The 20,539-nt window shown below is 41.5% G+C and overlaps 2 pseudogenes; one reads left to right on the top strand and one right to left on the bottom strand.

Moving 5' to 3' along the window:
• Nucleotides 1-6,070: 6,070 nt before the first annotated feature.
• On the bottom strand, nt 6,071-9,597 carry LOC136523220 (uncharacterized; annotated as a pseudogene).
• Nucleotides 9,598-16,623: 7,026 nt separating this feature from the next.
• On the top strand, nt 16,624-17,847 carry LOC136521082 (putative F-box protein At5g55150; annotated as a pseudogene).
• The last annotated feature ends 2,692 nt before the right edge of the window (nt 17,848-20,539 follow it).

Raw genomic sequence — 20,539 nt, forward strand, 5'->3', positions numbered from 1 at the left:
TCCCAGCGTAGGGCCTCTTTGGAACCTAGCAATCCAAAAAAGTAGGAATAGAAAAAAAATACAGGAATAATGTACCATGAAAAAATGAAAAACTATGGGATTTCAAAACACAGGAACAGAAAATTTAGACTGTTTGAAACACAGGAATTGATGACATAGCAATTTATGGTGAGCAGAATGCTTTTCTCCTCCCTGGCCTCGGACTTCCGCAAAACCACGACTCGGAGTGGACGCTTTTTTTCCCGTGTTTTGTGAAGCACGCGATTCCTTTCCTTTGAAACGGCTGGCTGCTCTCCTCCGTTCCAAACGGTGTATGATGTTAGCAAAACAAAGGAATGCAAATTCCTTTAAAAATCCTCCAATCCAAACAGGCTCGTAGTATAAGTTCTCGCTGGATTTGTGTTACAATGCCCATAGAAAGCCCAAATCTTTTTTTTATATAGAAGAAAGCCCACATCTTTTATTAATGACTCAAACCGCGTCGCGGTAACAAAAAAGTATTTCGCCACATCATCACGATGTCATCTAACAAATCTGAACCGATGGATGACAATCTAACAGCATGAGTGATGCTACAAGCAGCCGGTGCCTTCTGGACTTCTCACGATACAAAAAATATATATATGTAGAGTTACCGATAGGGTATAGGTAAATAAAAAATTACATACTCCATGACCGGCACTTCAGCTTGTTAAAAAAAATGTTAAGGGAAAGCCCAACTAATACTGGGCTTTTAGTTGGCCTACAATTGTCATTTCATTAAATTAAATTAAAATATGGTCTAACTACGAAACCTAGAAACAATGTGTGGGCAGATTCCAAGCGCGACAACGCCGTGCACTGTCCTAGTGAATCTCTGAAAGGCCCAACCAACCTTTATGCCCACCACTTCCCCTAAAAAAATCTGTTACCAAGAATTCAAGAAATTCCAATAAAAAAATCTGTTAGCAAGAAAGTTTTTTTTACTGTAAAAAAGAAAAAAAAATTTAGGGTCGGAACAACGAGTAAGGGAGAGTGAGCTCTTCACAATCACTAGAAACCTGTCGAAAGGTTAAAAAAAAACAATGCCGATTCTGTTTCTAGATAGAAAATTTTACAGTGATTTTCCTTTTTTTACTAGAGACCAGAACCACCTCCAGGGTAGTTCCTCCCGATTCCGATTCTTACTCTGCTACCTCCTCTCTACTCTAGAAATATTTCTAGTGATCCTCTTGAACAAAACCAATTAGGGCCTGTTTAGAACGGAGGAATACAAAACATAGGAATAGGAAAAAACGCAGAAACAAGAAAACACAGGAATTGAATGAATGAGTAAAACAGAGGATTGGAAAAACATAGGAATTTCATAGGAGTTGTGTTTGGAACACAGGAATTTAAATATCTCAGGAATTTGAGGGAGCTAGAAATAAATCTAAGTGCTTAGACTAATGTACAATATTCTTTCTTATAATTAGAGATTAGTAGAGATCAGACTAAGTAGGTTCAACAGATGGAGTGGACCCACATGCCAGTTGTGGTTTCCTTTGCTCTCATCCACTCGTTTCTTGTCTTTTTTTAATGCCTCGTTTCTTATCCTCCGGTCTCAGAGATGAGAATAAGATGGCAGCAAGCCAACAACAAATCCTTCTGCTTCTCTATGATTGCTGCTCCTTTCTTGCAAACAAGGTACTGCTAATGAGGCTCCTCAAGTGATATTAACAAGGTCGTAAGTCCATCCTTCACGCGGGAAATTTTCCAACGAATCGAGGTAGATGTTTTATTTCCTCTACTTTGCATAGGAAAGGAAGCCTTTTCAGAGAAAAGGGATGACGGATTCCTCCATTCCAAACACAGGGTGACGTAAGCAAAATGAAGGAATCTCATTCCTTTGAAATTCCTATGGAAAAACTCCAATCCAAACAGGCCCTTAAAATCGATTGTTCTTCACTCATAAATAAATTTACCATTTAATCTATTTTTATGATTTTCTCCATGTAAAGCAATGATTTTTGTCACCCTTCAAGATCAGAATCCTGCCAGCTGCTAGCCAAACAATCGAGAGAGCGATATTTTGTAATTCACCTAAAGAAATGCTTCTAAGAAGAAACTGAAAGCATCTACATCTCTACCAAATAATGCGGCCGAGTTTGAGGCTTTCCCATGCTTATTCCGTTGTTGCACTTGCACCGGAGGGTCAGTACGTCCATCATCGTCAAGACATCGAGGAAGACCTAGTTTTGAGATTGTATATATCCACATTTGATCCGTGCATGGACTATGAGCTAACCAAATAAGTGAACTCAACAAGATGATCATCGGCATGAAGAAAGAGCTCGATCACTACTACAGGAATGGTTTCTAGGGACGGCGGGTGAGACTTTGTAGAGGCGGCTCGACCAGCCGCTTCTACCATACCGTTTCTACAAACCATTCATTTGTAGGGGCGGTTCCCAGACCCTACAGTATATGTGTGTTATGTGTGTGTAGGGGCCCTATAATACCTGTTTGTAGGGGGCCTACAGTATTTTTTTTTTGTCAAAAAAAATTAAATTTACAATTCAAATTCGACCGATATATATATATATATATATATATATATATATATATATATATATATATATATATATATATATATATATGTGTGTGTGTGTGTGTGTGTGTGTGTGTGTGTGTGTGTGTGTGTGTGTGTGTTTGTGTGTGTGCGCGCGCGCGCATATAATTCAAATCTGACCAGAACATATATAATTTAAATATGACCACAAGCACAAGAGCATTATATAAACTATCATTACAAGTTCAATTCACAAGAATATATATAATCCATCATTAAAATTATCAACCAATTTAATATAAATATTAACTTAGGCAATAGAAAGAGACAACAACAGTCAAACACACATACAAATTATCAACTAATTTAATATAAATATTAACTTAGGCAATAGAAAGAGACAACAGCAGTCAAACTTATAATCCACCGGACTAAAAATTTAATAAGAATTTGAAGGCATTTTACAAACTTCAACATTTGCAGAGCAAAGTACTGTCAAGTTCTTTCATTTCCGAGAACTGTTGAGATACAGAGACAGATACTTGACGACACAGAAACAAATAAAAGGAAGGTTCAGAGAAGTGACAGCTGAAACCTTGCTGAATATATGTGCTTGATCTTTGTGTTGCTATGGACCTGCAAGCATAACTGAACCAGAAAAAGAGTTGTTCAAAGACAATCACATCTGAACTTCAGTAAAGAACTGAAGCAACCAGATAGACTACTACATAGATGAAAATACAATCAGAGACAGTCACACATCCTAGGCGTTTTCTGTAAGCATCCATGTATATCTGCAGTCAAAGGTTCACAATTTGAAGGGATCAAGCTTCCTGGCATTATACCAACAAATCAGTTACTCATCTCACTTGTACCTTTTTGGTTGCCATTGCAAATTGAAAGAATCCAAATCTAAAAAAATCACAGAAAAGCATGCAAAGAACATGATTCATGAGGCTCCCTGAAAATTGCATGTATACAGAAATTTTGCATACTAGAGCATATTCATAGTCTTCAGAGAAGCTCATAAGAAACAGATTATATCCTATACTTCTTTTTTATTGTAGCCTTGCAATTTATACTGGTTTTAGCACAAACAAAATGCACCGACACTCAGCTAGGCATAAATCTTGTGTAGCGAGAAATTTAACTAACCATTCACTAGACGACAAGCTTTTTATAACAAAAAATAAATTTTGTTGCCAAAAATAAGTTTGCCTTTTATAGTAAGAACATGTGGAAGTGGAATCTGACAAATTATTCATCAGTTGACAGATTCAGTAACAAATTTACAGTAAGATATTTCCATTCACTAGACAAATTCATTATATGTACTTAATTACAGTAAATCCTATATGGACTAATTTACACAAAAAATAAATTAGAAATCCGTAAGATTAAAACAGATTTCATTGGATACACTGACATCCCTGTGGCACTGTATATCATATAAAGTGCTATGAAAATCACAAATGGACACCACTCAGGTATTAATAGTGCACAGATTTAAATTTCATTTCTAAGAAAGTACCTATGTAACTTCACTACTGTGTTGAGCTGAACTTGTGAAAACTAATGTATGATACTCCACTGCATTCATACATTTTTCTTCTCTTATTTAGTAAACCTAGGAATACATCAGGCACACTCATACTCGCAGGCACTGCTTCATAATATTATATTAAATGAAACGACAGATGAAATCTTTGTTAATTATGATCAAAATCAAAGCTAAATCATATGGATTAGGGAGGGAGGAAGAGAGGGGAACCGACCAGCACAAAGATGGGGTTTGCGCTGCCCAAAACGACGTGGAGATGACGCAAGGCAGCTGGATCCGTCGTTGTCGCCTACCTAACCTCACGCTGGTGCCAGAGTTGACGGGGGCGCCGACACTTGGGGGATGCGCCGTCGAGGGGCAAGGGAGACGGATCCGCCCATCGTTGCTGACCTCGCCTCAACGTGCCACTGCTTGTGTCCAGGAGGGAGGGCGCTGCTTGGTGACCGGGGGGCGCCGTCGCGGGCCAAGGAAGGCAGATCTGCTGCCGCCGTTGCAGGGCGAGGAAGGCTGATCCACCGCCACCGTTGTCGTCGCGGGCCGAGGAAGGCTGATGCGCCGCTGCCGTCGACCTAGCCTTGTGCACCATCGCTTGGGGGCTGAGAGGGAACGCCGCCGATTGGGGGCCAGGGTGCGCTGTCGCTTTTGTGAGACAGATGCCCGGGGAGGTTGTGGCGGCTGAGAGAAGGGCTAGGGTTAGGGCGGGTGCTTTTATGCGCCCGCTTTTGGGCCAGCCGAAAGGTCAGCGCAGCCTAGGCCCAAGTTGGCTGCGCGGCTCGGGTTTCACTGCCTTTCGAAATTAATTTATCTGTCGGTGATTCAGCCGCCCCTAAAAATCGATGCATTTGTAGGGGCGGCTCATATTACTAGCCGCCCCTACTGTATTATTTGTAGGGGCGGCTGCTGTGCTGGAGCCCGAGCACACCACTGTAGGGGCTGCTCCAATGCCAGCCGCCCCTAAAAAAAAGTCATGTTGCTACAAACTATTTTTCACGTTGTGGATGTATCAGTGGAGAAAAAAAAGTTGTGCCTCTATGCAGACATACGGTTTGATCAAGTGCATCTTTTTTTCCCTAACATTTAATTTTATTACTGATACAAGCAGACCATAGATAGGTTCTCCAATGACATGAACCATATCCATATATAAAAGTATATAGCTGTCATCAAGTCATTACAAATAAATCCGTAGCTGGCAAATTAAATCTCACGACGCAGAGACTCACACACAAAGCACACACCACATGCGTGGGAGCACACAGCACCAGCAGGGAGACTGCATGCATGAGGATCTCATCAGAGCAAGGTGTAGTACATGCATCCACGCCTAGCTTGTTCTCTGCTCAATGCTCATGCCTGCCGCTGGAGCTGATGACGACTGTGATCTCCTTGTTTTTATTTATTTATATATGCATGTATACATTCCTCACAAAGCTTACTAAAACCAAACAGAAGCCATGGCAGCATATACCATATAGTAAAATAAAGATGCTGGGCACACACAAGGTAGCTAGCATCCATCCATGTCACACGAAATGAATAAATCAGGCAAAAGTAGAAAAAAGACGACACAACACGCTAGTAACCACAGCACAAGCAAACACACAGAGCTAAGAGCCAGCCATAAGACCTGAAGGAAGCAGCACAAAGAGTAACTAATCATCCCTTCCTCTCCTGTGTGTGACCAACTATGCACAGATCCATACCCGGCCTGATATCCATTGAGAGGATTACTACCTACAGGAACAGGAAGGAAGGGGAATAAATTAATGCGTCAGTGATGATCCAGTGCTGAAAGATATCATGTACGTACCACACAAATCAAATTTGTAGGCAATTAACAAAGTTTCGATCCATATAAAAATAAAATAAAATAAAATAAAGCTATAGTAGTGGCCGGGTCAATACAGCATGCAGCAACTCAAACGAACAAATAATAATTAAGGAAAAGACAGCAGTAAGGAGGCTAGCTACTTAATGGGTCACCTGAGCACGGAGGCTCTCAGCAGGCTCCTCTTGTGGTGCACGGAGTGGCACGGCTTGTAGCGGGAAGGGTGGTGGCCGAACTCTTCCCCGCTCCCACTCAAGGCTATCCCACCAGTCCTTCTCACAGTCCACCGTTGGCAGCGTCTGGGCCACCTCCTCGTCAGATTCAGAGCTGTCTGACGATTCTGCGCTATCCAACAATTCTGCCTCATCAGCTGGAGTGCCTCGTCTATGACGACGACGAGTGGGTCGTCGAACGGCCGGCATGCGCTTGAGGTTCCAGCAGCCCCTAATCTTCACAGTCTCGAGGTTAGGCGCCAACATATGGTGCCCGTAGATGTGCTGTAGCATGGGTAGCTCATACAGATGGATGCCCTTCAGCCTCGGGAATTCTCTAGGTTCTTGCTGCTGCACTTCTGGGTCAGATGGAAAAATCTCCCTTAGTTCACCACAGCACACAATCTCGATGGTTTCCAAGTTATGACATCCTCTTCCATTTGATGCGTATAAGGGGAGCACATGTAATAGTCTGGGACAGCCATCCAGGTGCAAGAATATAAGATTCTCAAAGGAAGCACCACCCGGGCGAAACAATGCTTTGCTCCAATCCCATATATAGCGAGCAGCTGGGATGCCCAGAATGTCGCTAGATACCCAAAAATGTCGTCTTCATCCTCCCGTACAGAAGGAGGAGCGAAAACAGAGCCTTCTAAGCCATGGCATCTCTCGAGTCGGCACCATAGTAGGTTATCCCAATCTAAACTTATTGTAGTAGGCAGTGCAAGGTCAGGGATATTGGTGATGGATAAGTTGTCATGCAAGTGCAAGGTCTTGGCTCCCTCATGCACAATACATGGCAGAGCAATCCTAGTCTGTTGTTTGGTAGTACTAGTAGTGCTCTGCAACGGTTGGGTTGGTGTCTCAAGGCTCCGTTCGGCTTACCCTATATTCGGCTTCTTTTTTCAACCGGAATAGTGTTTTTCCCTCACAACAATTCAGCCAGAACAGTGCTTTTCAGCTAGTTTCAGTCAAAATTCTGTCAGCCGAACGGGGCCTAATGTAGCAGTGGGCCCAACAAGAATATGTAGGAATAGGTGGGCATGGCCACATCCACATGATCGTTGGAGCATCAATATCAACATCTCCTCCATTGGCACCAATAATTTTGGAATTCTTTCAAGGTGTGGAAATGATGTCACCCATGTACAAATTACCAGTAGCCTTTTGTAAGCTTATGGCTGGCACTTCATTGACGCTGCAAGTAGTGTCATTGACTCTTGGAGTTATACCTTTGTGACCACCAGTAGAAGAAATCTCGACATGTAAGAAATTTACAAGTTCGATGCACCGAAGTGATCGAAAAAGCCTTGGATCCCTCAAGGAAATATACGAATCTGAGTAGGCCAATGATTTGTTGTTGCCATGCATTGCTATCGACTGTGACTCTATACTTGTAAAGTCACCACTAGTAGAATCTTCATTCTTGGAGGCATCTTCCCTGGCCCAGGTTATATGGGTGGTGTCAATGCGCACCACCTCTAACTTTATCTTCTTGTTTTCCTCATCTGGCCATAGTATTGCATGGAGCTTCTCACATCCCAAAAGAAAGATTCGCTTGAGGTCTTGGGCTTGAATTGCACTGAGGTCAAGGGTTTCAACTAATGTACCTGACATGTTCAGCTCCACAAGGCTACCAAATTGTCCTATAAGCAACATGGATTTCAATTTGGCACATCCCCAGAAGGAGATCTTCTTTATCCTTGTGGCGACAATATTGTTGGTGAAGGAAAATGACTCTAGTGATGGGGGCAAAGTGTTGCATTCAATTTCTTCTAGCTCACCACAACCATCAAGGATGATAGTCTTAAGGATGTGCCAGTTTGACAGGTCTGGGGATGATGAAACATGATCTCTATCGTCAGTGGCACTAGTAATGCATAGTCCTTAGATGATCTGGTTAACACATGGGTTGACTTGACTACCTCATCTTCTTCAAATGACTCTGTAGCCTCTACCACTCGAAGCTTGAGCATCCTACTTTTGGAACCTCTACAATGATGTAGATACATCATGCTCCTATTGTCTGCTCCTTTTACATTCAAGTCCCTAAGTTCAACCATTAGATCCAACATCTCTTTCGATAGCAACCAATACCAGTTTGTGTAACTTAGCTCTAGTACCCACAAATTCCGAAAGCATGTTCTAATGTCTTGGCTGCAACCCTCTTTTTCACCATCATGTGGTGCAAGGTTTGTGTCTTTGCAATGGTCAAGCAGGAGGAACCTTAGGTTGATGCAACTTAGGAATGGGGGAGATGAATAGCTGAAGATGTAGCCGGAGAGATGTAACACTCGTAGCTTGCTCATGTATGATTTTTCAAACACGCTGTCTATTGATATCATATTGTCAAAAGCGAAGAAGGATGTTGGGACTTCTGCTGCTGCTTCATCTTGGCTAGTGAGTGAAACCCAGTGTCGCTCACTCTGCCTCCACTTTTTGTCTCTTAATACTTCATATAAATTAACCATCGAACTCATAGACAAATCTAAATTCATGTTCCCATGCCGATCTACCATAATCATTGGCATCCTCTATGATTCCATCACATACCCAATAGTTGGCTGCATGAATGCCCCAGTTTATGTTGTAGTGTCCTCTTAGCACCCTGTACAAGATGCATTCCAAGACAATCTTAATAGAGTCAGGTTCAAGAACACCACTGTACCTAGCAAATTCCTCAGCATCAGCATGTAGGAAGCGAAAGAAGACATTAATGACTGCATTCTTATCAATAAAACTATGCGGGCCAACCGATATGAACACATCACTCAACCCAGCTAACTTCTCCATCTCAACCTCCTCAAGTGCATCATCACGGAGCATGAAATTGCCCGCCTGAGAGGCCCATAACACCCTCTTGCTCATAACACCCATGACAGGGACACCACATTCCCACAGATCCACATAGTTGCCACTCCCACTGTGGAACACCACAAGGAATTTACAATTGCTAAGTTCGTTCAAGATTGCCCACTTGACATGCGGAATCACACATCTAGCAGCCTGCTCCACCCCGTCAAAGTCATCCTCCTCATCACCCTGGTCAAAGAATGCCATCACCTCCTGGGGAAGCCTTAGCTCCTCCGCAATTGCCTTATGCAAAGACCTCTTGTTTTGCCAAAGTGAGCCATCGATGTGGATGATCTTGTCCAAGCCTGCTTCTTTCCTACTAGCAGCCTCTGATAGTGGTGATCTAAGTTGTTTGACGAGCGCTTTGAGGATGGCAAATGCCCCTAGCCCCATTCCAGCAAATCAGCCATGCAAATATATCACACCCCATTGTCTTATACGTTATCTCCTTCGCCGCAGCATCAATATTATCTGCTTTGATTGTGATCTCCTGCAATATTGATTACTAATAAATAATTAACACTTCTGGTGAATCAATAGTACTATATATACGAGTGCTAATAGCTGCAGCATGATGTGGGTTATTATTCGATATGCATTTATCATATTGCATTGTACAAATCTATATGCCCTTTGTCGTAGATGAAAGTTGTACAAAACTAAATATATGCCTTATGTCATAGAGATGGAGGAATGTTTTGCGGTGTCTACAAGAGGCAAATGCCGCAAACTTTATCACACTATAAAAGAGCGAGTTTTTTATGGGGGGCTAACCCTCTTTCATAACCATTTGATTTTGACACTGTTTCATATGAGCCTTTCGTCGTCCAAGATCTTACTCTCCCTCATTAATAACCGTTCGATCTAGACGCCATGTCATATGAGCCTTTCGTCGTCCACGATTTTACATTACCCCACGCCCCACTCAATCCCTTGGTCACGTACGCCTGCGCAACAGACTTAATCACAAAGCTCGACTCCCTCTCGGTCACAGCGCGGCAACACACCAGCAAAACGACTTAATCATGCAGCTCGACTCCCTCTCGGTCACAGCTAGCACCTAACCGTGTCCTACTCAGCCATCATGCATGACCTTTCTACATGCACACGTATAAGGACTTGAAGGTGGGCAGGAGCTAGCGGGCCTAACGCTTTCTGGAAGACTAATTGCGTCGATCTAATTGCAATGTACGATGATTGGCTTCTGTGCAGCCGGGCTGTTAGTAATAGTCTCAAAAGCAAGAGATAATTAGTTCATAATTTTATATTCATATATAATTTTGACAATATACACAAAAATATTTAAGAAATGTTATTAATCAAAACAAAATGAAAAATGCTTGAGAAAAAAACTTCTAAAGAGAATTAATTTTTAAAAATTCTAAAGAGAATTTATTAACCTAGAATAGATTCAAAGACACGTGCGTGTGGCACGTGCATACCTACTATTGTTATAAACCCTCTTCTAGAAACTATATAAATAAAACTATTTCAGTTTGCCACATGAAAATTAACATCAATAGAATTGAACCTTTTTCATAAAACAAATTAGCATGTTCATAACTTTTAGGCAGTGTAAGTTACGTAGTGCAAAAAAAAACCAAATTTCGTCACTAGGCACTTGACCTAGCATTCCAACGATACATTCTTGCTTTGAGGAAGAAGGAAACATGAAAGGAACCTAAAGATGAGAAGGAATTCAGGGAAAAAAAAGATTTATCACTCGTAGTATATTTTCACTACTACTAGTACAGTCACCCTTGTACAAAGATAGAAATGGTTAGACACTACTATGGCCTTGTTGTCCCGGACGGTAACGGCCTTTAATCCCGGTTACTGCATCGGAACAACGATCCCGGGACTAAAGGTGGAACCTTCAGTCCCGGGTCATAGAGCCGGGACTAAAGAGGGACCTTTAGTCCCGGTTGGTGGGGCCCTCCAGCCGAGCAAACGTGGCCGCACCCTTTAGTCCCGGTTGGTAACCCCAACCGGGACTAAAGGTTCCTTTTCTTTTTGTTTTTTTTGTTTAATTTGTTTTCAGTTCAGTTACACATATTTGTATAATATATAATATGTTTTTATGTACGTATTCTACGCTGCTAATATAAATACACGCACGCATATAATTACATCCAATTCTCATCTCGAGCATTATTATATTCGAATAAAGTATGAAACTATATATATTATAGATATATATGTATATATACAACACTTTCATAATCTTGTTCTCGAAAATAACGATATCAATAAATATTTAATTTACATCATTTATTCCTTAGGATCAAAGTAGAACTCGCCGTTGGGATTTAGCACTTTTTCTAGAAGAAATCCTGCTATTGACTCTTGAACTGCTTTCAGATGGTCTTTTTGCATGACCCTTTGTTTCAACCATTCAGTCTTGCATTTGAAATAAAAGGAAAAGTATTAATATATATATATATATATATATATTCATTTAAAAATAAATAAAAAGATGATATATACGTACTTTGAGGACACACACAATTATCGGCATTGTACATCCAATGGCGTGACATAATCTGCATTACACGATAAATTATGAAAACCTTGAACATAATTAAGTATTTTATTACACAACATAGATGACATACACACAGTTGATTAATTAACTAAGCCTGGCTACAACGTAAGCAATCCCAACTATCACTAAACAAACTAAAACTATAATGCACTTCAGTAACATAATTATTTCGTGACCGTACGCAACTAAAACAGACAAATCATTCGTCTGTTGAATATCAATAAGCTTCTCCTGCTAGCTCACTGCCTCATCAGCAGCAGCCGCTACCTCAAGCGCACCCGAATTCTGCACGTATGTAGCATAATCTTCCTCCCAGTACCAACCATCGCATCCATTGCCCTCCCACTAAAATTAAAGCCAAAAAATATTTAGTAAAAAATATTCAAAAAAAACAAGTCAATTAGCCATAATAATCAAATGCGTAAGAAACTCACATCACGATCCGGGCACTTGTAGAAAACACGACCCTTGTTGGGTCCCTGTCTCTTGACTCGGTACTCCATCATAATCTTCTGCTTACACTTGCCGCAGATAATGAGAGGGAGTTCTGGCCTGAGTCGTTTCGAAACCGAACGAGAGGCCGAAGATCCGGTACCAGTTGTCATCTACTTTCTATACTTATTTTTGCAAACTAGTGTAAATTTCATATTTTCTAAAATAATATATTTAAACAAAACTAAAATTATTTATTTATCTAACTAAACCATGAAATATGTACTATGTATAATAGTAAAATACCAAACTATCAAGTGATTTTACTATTGTAAATCATCATGTGATTTTGAGCTAAAAATGACATAGAAATCATAATCAAATCCACCATATCAAGTTACTTTCTATACTTATTTTTGCAAACTATTGTAAATTTCTCATTTCTAAAGTAATATATTAAAAAAAAGCTCCTCCTTGACGTCCGTTACCGCTCGGTAGAGAACATGCTCGCCGAGATGAACATGGTCCGCAAGTTCAACTAATACGGATTTTCTATAATTTTCTAACTATTTTCTAAGTTTTTCATTTCATGGAAAATTTAATTCTAAAAAATAAAAGGCATGATTTCTAAGTATTTTATTTTATGAAAAAAATAATTCTAAGTGACCTGCTCGATATCGGTGAGCTCGCGGGCGTTTAGGTTGCCGAGGATAGTAACATTTGTAGATGACATTTGTAGGTCTGAAGTTATCAAATATCCATAAAATTATAGCTCAAAAACATGTTTCAATAAATAACCATCTGTACTAGTTGACCTTGCTTACGTGATCATCTCGGTGAGCATTTCTCCACCGGACGGCACCGTATTTGGCCAAGGAAGAGCTCCGATTCTACGAGGAAGGGAACACGATCTTCCACGACCGTTGCCGCTCTCTCTCGTAGAATCAAAGCTCCTCCTTGACGTCCGTTACCGCTCGGCAGAGAACATGCTCGCCGAGATGAACATGGTCCGCAAGTTCAACTAGTACAGATTTTCTATAATTTTCTAACTATTTTCTAAGTTTTTCATTTCATGGAAAATTTAATTCTAAAAAATAAAAGGCATGATTTCTAAGTATTTTATTTTATGAAAAAAATAATTCTAAGTGACCTGCTCGATATCGGTGAGCTCGCGGGCGTTTAGGTTGCCGAGGATAGTAACATTTGTAGATGACATTTGTAGGTCTGAAGTTATCAAATATCCATAAAATTATAGCTCAAAAACATGTTTCAATAAATAACCATCTGTACTAGTTGACCTTGCTTACGTGATCATCTCGGTGAGCATTTCTCCACCGGACGGCACCGTATTTGGCCAAGGAAGAGCTCCGATTCTACGAGGAAGGGAACACGATCTTCCACGACCGTTGCCGCTCTCTCTCGTAGAATCAAAGCTCCTCCTTGACGTCCGTTACCGCTCGGCAGAGAACATGCTCGCCGAGATGAACATGGTCCGCAAGTTCAACTAGTACAGATTTTCTATAATTTTCTAACTATTTTCTAAGTTTTTCATTTCATGGAAAATTTAATTCTAAAAAATAAAAGGCATGATTTCTAAGTATTTTATTTCATGGAAAAAATAATTCTAAGTGACCTGCTCAATATCGGCGAGCTCTAAGTGACCTGCTCGATAATTCATGTGATTTTGAGCTAAAAATGACATAAAATCATAATAAAGTCCAACATATAAAGTTACACATGCATCTACATCGCAAAATGAGATAAGCTACTGATAAAACATAAGATGATTAAGTTTGTTACCTCCAAAATCGAAGAGCAACACCAATGAAGGGGGAGAGAGCAAGAACAACAGCAAGCTGAAGAACAGAGGCAGTGAGTTTGAATGGAATGGCTCGGGCTCGGGGAGGAAGAAATGAGCTGGTCTATAGGTCGGGATAATTAGTCTCGGTTAGGGGGCCAAACCGGGACTAAAGATTAATCTTTATTCCCGAGGCATCACCCAAACCGGGACTAAAAGCTTTAGTCCCGGCTGGTATTACCAACCGGGACTAAAGGTTTAGTCCCGGTTGGTAATACCAGCCGGGACTAAAGATCCCTGCCCCGCGGACGACCGTTGGGCTGGAACCTTTAGTCCCGGGGGCAAAAAAAAAATGCCGAGGCTAATGCCAAATTGGGACATCGTTCTAAAGTCTGTTCTCTAATAGTGAGATTTAATCTATAACACTGTACTTTATGCACCGGTATCATTAATTATTATTCATTAGGGACTGTATACTTGGTCCTTGTTCCTGATCTAATATAATTAAGTTTGATCAGGCATGCATCAGCGACCAATAGAACGGTAGTACGTAATGGCAAAGAGAAACGGAGCGAGATTGAGAAGAGCCAAATAATTAATACAGTCGATTGAATAACAGTATAGCATAAACGGTGACAGATTAGCGCATCATCTTATCATCGAATTCATGTGCAAACCATACTAGCTAGTAAATTAGTAATGTAGAGGGAGAGTATATGTAGCGACCATGCACGTACTTCCTTTCAGAACTGCATGCTACTGTAAAAAAGAATCACTGCGCATGCATGATGAGTGATTTAGGTGGTGAGTAAAGTTTAGGGATGTCATATCGGGGTGTCACATGGGAGTGTTCGGATAGTAATATCCTACAACTAAAAAGAACAAAGTGTGGACATTTTTTTGTGCGACATTTGTTTTGGTTCGTCCGTCTGGCCACGCCTGCGATCCTACGACATCTCCCGCATGCTACGGTCCTTTGGTGCGAAGAAAACACGGAAAGTCTTGACCCTGATTTGCATGCGCTACAAATACGGAAAGTCTTGACCCTGATTTGAATGCGCTACAAACACAGAAAGTCTTGACCCTAATTGTCTCAAATAAGGAAAGTGATCACCCACGTCTCACGCTCGATAATACCGCCCTCGTGCCACAAAAATAAAATTCTTGACCCTGATTTACATGCGCTACAAACACGGAAGACCATCGTCGCTCGTCGCTGCACGATCGAACGCGTCTTCTTGGTAGGACTCAAGCGCGTCATTGGTCGCTACACGGAGACGATCGTCGCACGCTCCATTCCTCAAGCCCCTGCACGATCGAGCCGCCCCTACTTCTTCCTCGTCATGTAGTGGAGAAGCAACAACAATGAATCATCCACCGTCTGCCTACCAGTGGATGCACATGTGGCTACATCATCGATCGTCGTAAGATCACCTCCTCGTGCGATCTCCCTTCCCCGTGTGATCTCCCCTCCACGACCTGCTCCATCGTCTGGTCTATGCCCCCGCGCCGTCATCCTTCCCGTGCGCCACGTACACTGCCGCCTCCACGGCGTCGCGCCGTCGTCCTCGCCGTTCGTCCGCATTGTGCACCTGGAAACACCACCGCCTCCACGACGTTCGCGCCGTAGTCCTCGCCGCTCGCCCACGCCATGCACCCGAGCCATCGTCCTCAGCCATCGCGCCGCTACCTCGACGCCACCTGAGTCGTGCACCCGCGCCGTCGTCTTCGTATATGTAGACCGATTGACGTCGCCTGTCCTCCATCGCTCGCCGTTCATGATGTTACACAACTATAGTTCATGATGCTGCAGACGTTCTTGTTATATAGTTAATCATCTATTTTTTCGATATTGTGTGACTGCACATTGGATGCCATTGTTTTTTAGCATAGTTAGCCCTTTGTCTGTACCAATCTCGTTTCAAGTAGCTCGAGCCTTATTTATTTACTGATAGTCTCAATTCATGAGCTTGGTGTACCAATGTTAGATACTTTACTAGTAAAATATATTAGATACTTTTCGCTTGTCAACTTTTTTATGACCACTGAATTTTTAGCTTGCTAATTTTTTTATTACACTAGATGGTATTCAGATGTTTGGCATCAGGCCTTTGCACCTCTAGACCTTGCTCGCTGAATTGGTGTTCCCGTAACAGCAACACCAAGCCAGGTCACAAAGTTATCTCTGCACTGCAAAATGTCTATGGATTGATCTTTGTTTATTTTTGAACAATCTGATGTAGGCAGGCAAGAAAAAGAATGATAATTTCTCACTGAAGTTAAACCTTGAAAAATAGGGATTTCTCACTGAACTTGCCCTGAATTGTTGCAATTTATTGCCATGGCTTACATTTGTAAACTCTAGAGGATGAGTCAATGGTTGGCATTGATACACTGATGCTTGATGCGACATTTTTTTGTGCGACATTTGTTTTGGTGCAACATTTGTTTTGGTTCATCCGTCTGCCCACGCCTGCGATCCCACGACATCTTAATTAATGATTGATTGTGCTATTCTCCTTGATTGAATATTGCCTGTCATGTGATAGAGGAATCACGGCAAAATAGAAAGTAGAAAATTATTGTGCTATCCATATACACATTGCATGTTTGCATGCACCAGCATACATGGCAATGAGCAAAATGAAAGAGAATTAACACAGAATGAAAGAGAATTAAGACAAAAAGAACATCTTTGCATTTTTGAGAACCTTGCCAAATCTGCCTACATTTAATTATTTCCCCTCTTTGCATTTGCAAAAGGAACAACTTTTTCCTCCTTTCATTTGGTTTCACGCTCACGTGTTCCATCGCCCTCGCTTGCTATTTCTTGCGTGAACCATAGTTGATGTCATCTGTCTTCCATGGCTCAGCCTCCCAATCCCAAGAGAAGGTCCCTACCTCTCCCTGACTGGAGATCCAGCCTGCCAGAGGATCTCCTCGAGTCCATCGAGCAATGTCTCGCGTAAGGCCACGACGCGGCGTCCTTCCGATCCGCTTGCTCCCCATGGCGCGCCGCCGTCCCGTTCGCGACCTTCGGGCCGCTCCTGCTGCTCCCGTTCGACCCCGACTAGGACCGCGTCGGCTTCTACTGCGTCCCGGAGAAGAAGGTCTTGTCCAAGACGCTGCCCGACGTGCGCGACAAGGTGGCGTGTGGCTCCTCGTGTGGGTGGCTGGCGCTCATGGACGAGGCGGCTTCCGTGACGCTGCTGAATCCATTCGCTGGTGCCCGTGGCCCCCGTATTGAGCTCCCGTCAGCAGGCGAACACGTCGCGGCGGCGTCCTCATCGGAACGCGTGTCTAGGGTCCACAGTCGGTGGGTCCTCCATCCCACTAACGGCTACGGGGACGCGGATGCTGTAGGTAGAGCCATCAAGCTAGAAAACATGAGGGACGTGTTCTTCCGTGAGATCGTGCTCTCGACGCCACCTGACGCCGCCGACCGCGAGTGCGTGGGCATGGCCATGCTTGGGTGCTCCACGGAGGTCGCGTTCTGCCGGGTTGGAGTCGACAGCGCATGGACGCTGCTCGACACCAAACTGGAGTTCTCCGTAGGGTCCATCGTCTACTGCCAAGATAAGTTCTTGGCAATCGACTACACTGGAGAAATCTCCATCTGCAGCAGCAACGCCGTCGGCGCTACTCCAACCGCGACGTTGCTGCCATCGTTGTCGCCACCTGCGGGGCTCTGCCACCGCAGCTACCTAGAATCAAACGGTGAGCTACACATTGTGGGTGCCATGGTGAGCACGTTCCACAAGACACAGAGCTTCACCTACAGCAGCACAATCTACAAGTGCAACCTCCACGACCGTACATCGGAGTGGTCCAGGGTGAGGGACATCGGTGATCAGACAATGTTCGTGTCTAAACATTTCAATGAAAGCTTCAGTGGAACAAGTGTATCCAAGTACAAGGAGAACAAAATCTACATGTCTGAGCCATTGTATGGGGATCCATACGACTTGGTCCATCGACTGGAGATCGTTGATATTGCTACCGGCGCATCCAAAGTGAAGCCCGTCTAGAAAAATATGCAGGGTTCCGAGGCTCTAGGTTGAATTCGACCCAATCTCTGGAAGCTCTAGAGTTGATGAGCCTGCGACGCCGCGCACTCCGTGACTGTGTTAAATTCATAAACTTTGCTTTTTGAATTAAATGTCACTTTAACGTTGATATTTAATTTAACAGTATTATTATCTTATCGTGCGATCCGTGTGTTTTTAGTATAAATTGTTAGTTATCCCGTAGCAACGTACGGACACGCTATCTAGTAATAAAACAAATTATAGAAGTTCTCAGTAATCCGCAGACGAATTTACTAAGCCTAATTAATCTGCCATTAGCATATGGTTACTATAGCACCACATTGTCAAATCATGGATTAATTAGGCTTAAAAAATTCGTCTCGTAAATTAGTCGTCATCTGTGCAATTAGTTATTTTTTATCTATATTTAATACTCCATGCATATGCTCAAATATTCGATGTGATAGAAAATAAACTATAGGAAAAGAGCTAAACCCGCAAAGCATGATGAGTCGATCGATCTGTTGCCTATCTAGTTCTTGACTGCTTAATTGATTACAGTGTACAAGCTACGCCCGGGCAGCACCTCCGGTCCATGTGGACTGATCATGGGTTTTCTGGATGGATCTGCAGCTCCAGGCTCTCCCAGAAATCTTTATATATCAGCTCCAGGCTCCATGAAGCTCCAGATTCCACACTCTGCCTCTGTAACGTACGTATCTGCCTCCAAATTATAATATGCTCTGCCTTTTTTACATACATATTTTTTGCTTAAATATTATATATATATATATATATATATATATATATATATATATATATATATATATATATATAGGGAGAGGCTATTCAGTAGCCGGCTACAAAATAAGTTATTCTGTAGCCACCTCCATTTACTATAATTTTATATACTAATTTACCATAATGTCAATACATATTTACGATAGTTGGGTTACTATAATACATGAGGATATTTACCATAACGTTATATTAAACCACTTAGTAAGGAGTTACTATAATCTCGTAAATTAACATAGTAATTATCATAACTCAAAGTGGCTACAGAATAAGTTATTCTGTAGCCAGCTACAGGATACTAATTCTATATATATATATATATATATATATATATATATATATATATATATATATATATATATATATATATATATATATATCTAGAAAAGTCAAACAACGTTTTATAATTTGGTATGGAGGAAGTAGTTATTAATTAATAAGCACTGCGACACTACATGCGTGATAACATATAGTCTCATGCAAACTACTAAACGCAACAGCTGAGAAGGAGCACGGAATAATATTGTAACTATGTATGTCATGCATGCATGGATGGATCGTATCTGAAGATCGAGGAAAAAAATGCTGCATTAATTGCTCAATTACCTTGACCACGGCGTCAAGAAAACCAGTCCAGAATTCCAGATAGACTAGCAGCTGAACACGTACTCCAATCATATGACGTTTAGGATCAGTTGACTACATGATAATGTCATAGATTTAAAAATAGAGGGAGTAAAAAGATGCCAGCACTCAGCTGGATCATACCCATGTGGATCTGCAGCTCAAGATTTTCCCGAAATGTATTCCTTGCTTCCGTTAGCTTTCTCTTCTTTTCTGCAAAGCATAGTCACTTCTCAGATTCTTTTCATTCTAGCCAAGTTAATAATGATCATAATTCATAAAGAGAAAGCTAGTAATAAAAAGTAAAAAGCAGTTAAATTTATTTGTCGTCTGTGAGGAACCCGCAGGATCACTGCTCTCCAAAAGTTTAGTAAATAAATAAGCTAATGGGAGTTTACACCCTGGTTTTAGCCCCTTCCTCAATCGTGTTTAGAATTCAGGCCCCGCAGACACAGGTTAGTAATTCCAAAAAGAGGTTTAGTGTTCAAAAATTAATGTATATAAACTTAGGCCTATGTCTAATTAAAATTGTTTGTGTTTGCTCTTTCTAATTTATTCGTATTATAACATGGTAATCATATAATAATGTTGGTGTGTCTTGAAATCACATCATTTGCAAACCACAGTTAAGCACACAATGATCACATAATTCACATAATTAAAAGAGATTACTAACCAAAACATCAGCGAAACTAAAGTGGGGACAAGATAAATAAAGAATGACAACCAGATTGACACATAGGAGATCAAAAAGATAAAAGAGTGGTATAGCTAGTTAGGAAGACAAAGGAATGAGAGTAGATTTAGTTGGATCACGACGAACATGTTCAAGATGTCTATATATGATGGAGGAGCTAAAGTTCTTTCTTTCTTAGATTTCAAATCAAGCAACTCAAGGAATGCACATTTATTTGTCGAACCAATTTTATGCAAGACATGCTTAAGAAGTTTGGCATGCAAAATGCTAAACCAATCAAAACACATATGCTAACTAATGGACATCTCGACCTAAATGTAGATGAAAAGGCCATCGATCTAGAGGTATCGCCCCGTGATTGGATCCCTCTTTTACCTTTATGCATCTAGGCCTGATATAATACTTAGTGTGCAAGATTTCAAGCTAACCCAAAAGATTGCTACTTAGTGTGCAAGATTTTAAGCTAATCCATTCTGAAATATAGTGCATTCTACCTATTTTCAGACAAAATAACGGAGAGTGCAATAGACACACGTATCCCTCATTTAACTTTCTAATTTATTGAAATCTGATTCTAGTCCTCATGATTAAAGGGTGGACTCTCAATTCCCTTATATACAAAAATATGGCAAG

This window comes from Miscanthus floridulus, chromosome 18 (assembly GCF_019320115.1).
Source record: "Miscanthus floridulus cultivar M001 chromosome 18, ASM1932011v1, whole genome shotgun sequence".
NCBI lineage: Eukaryota > Viridiplantae > Streptophyta > Magnoliopsida > Poales > Poaceae > Miscanthus > Miscanthus floridulus.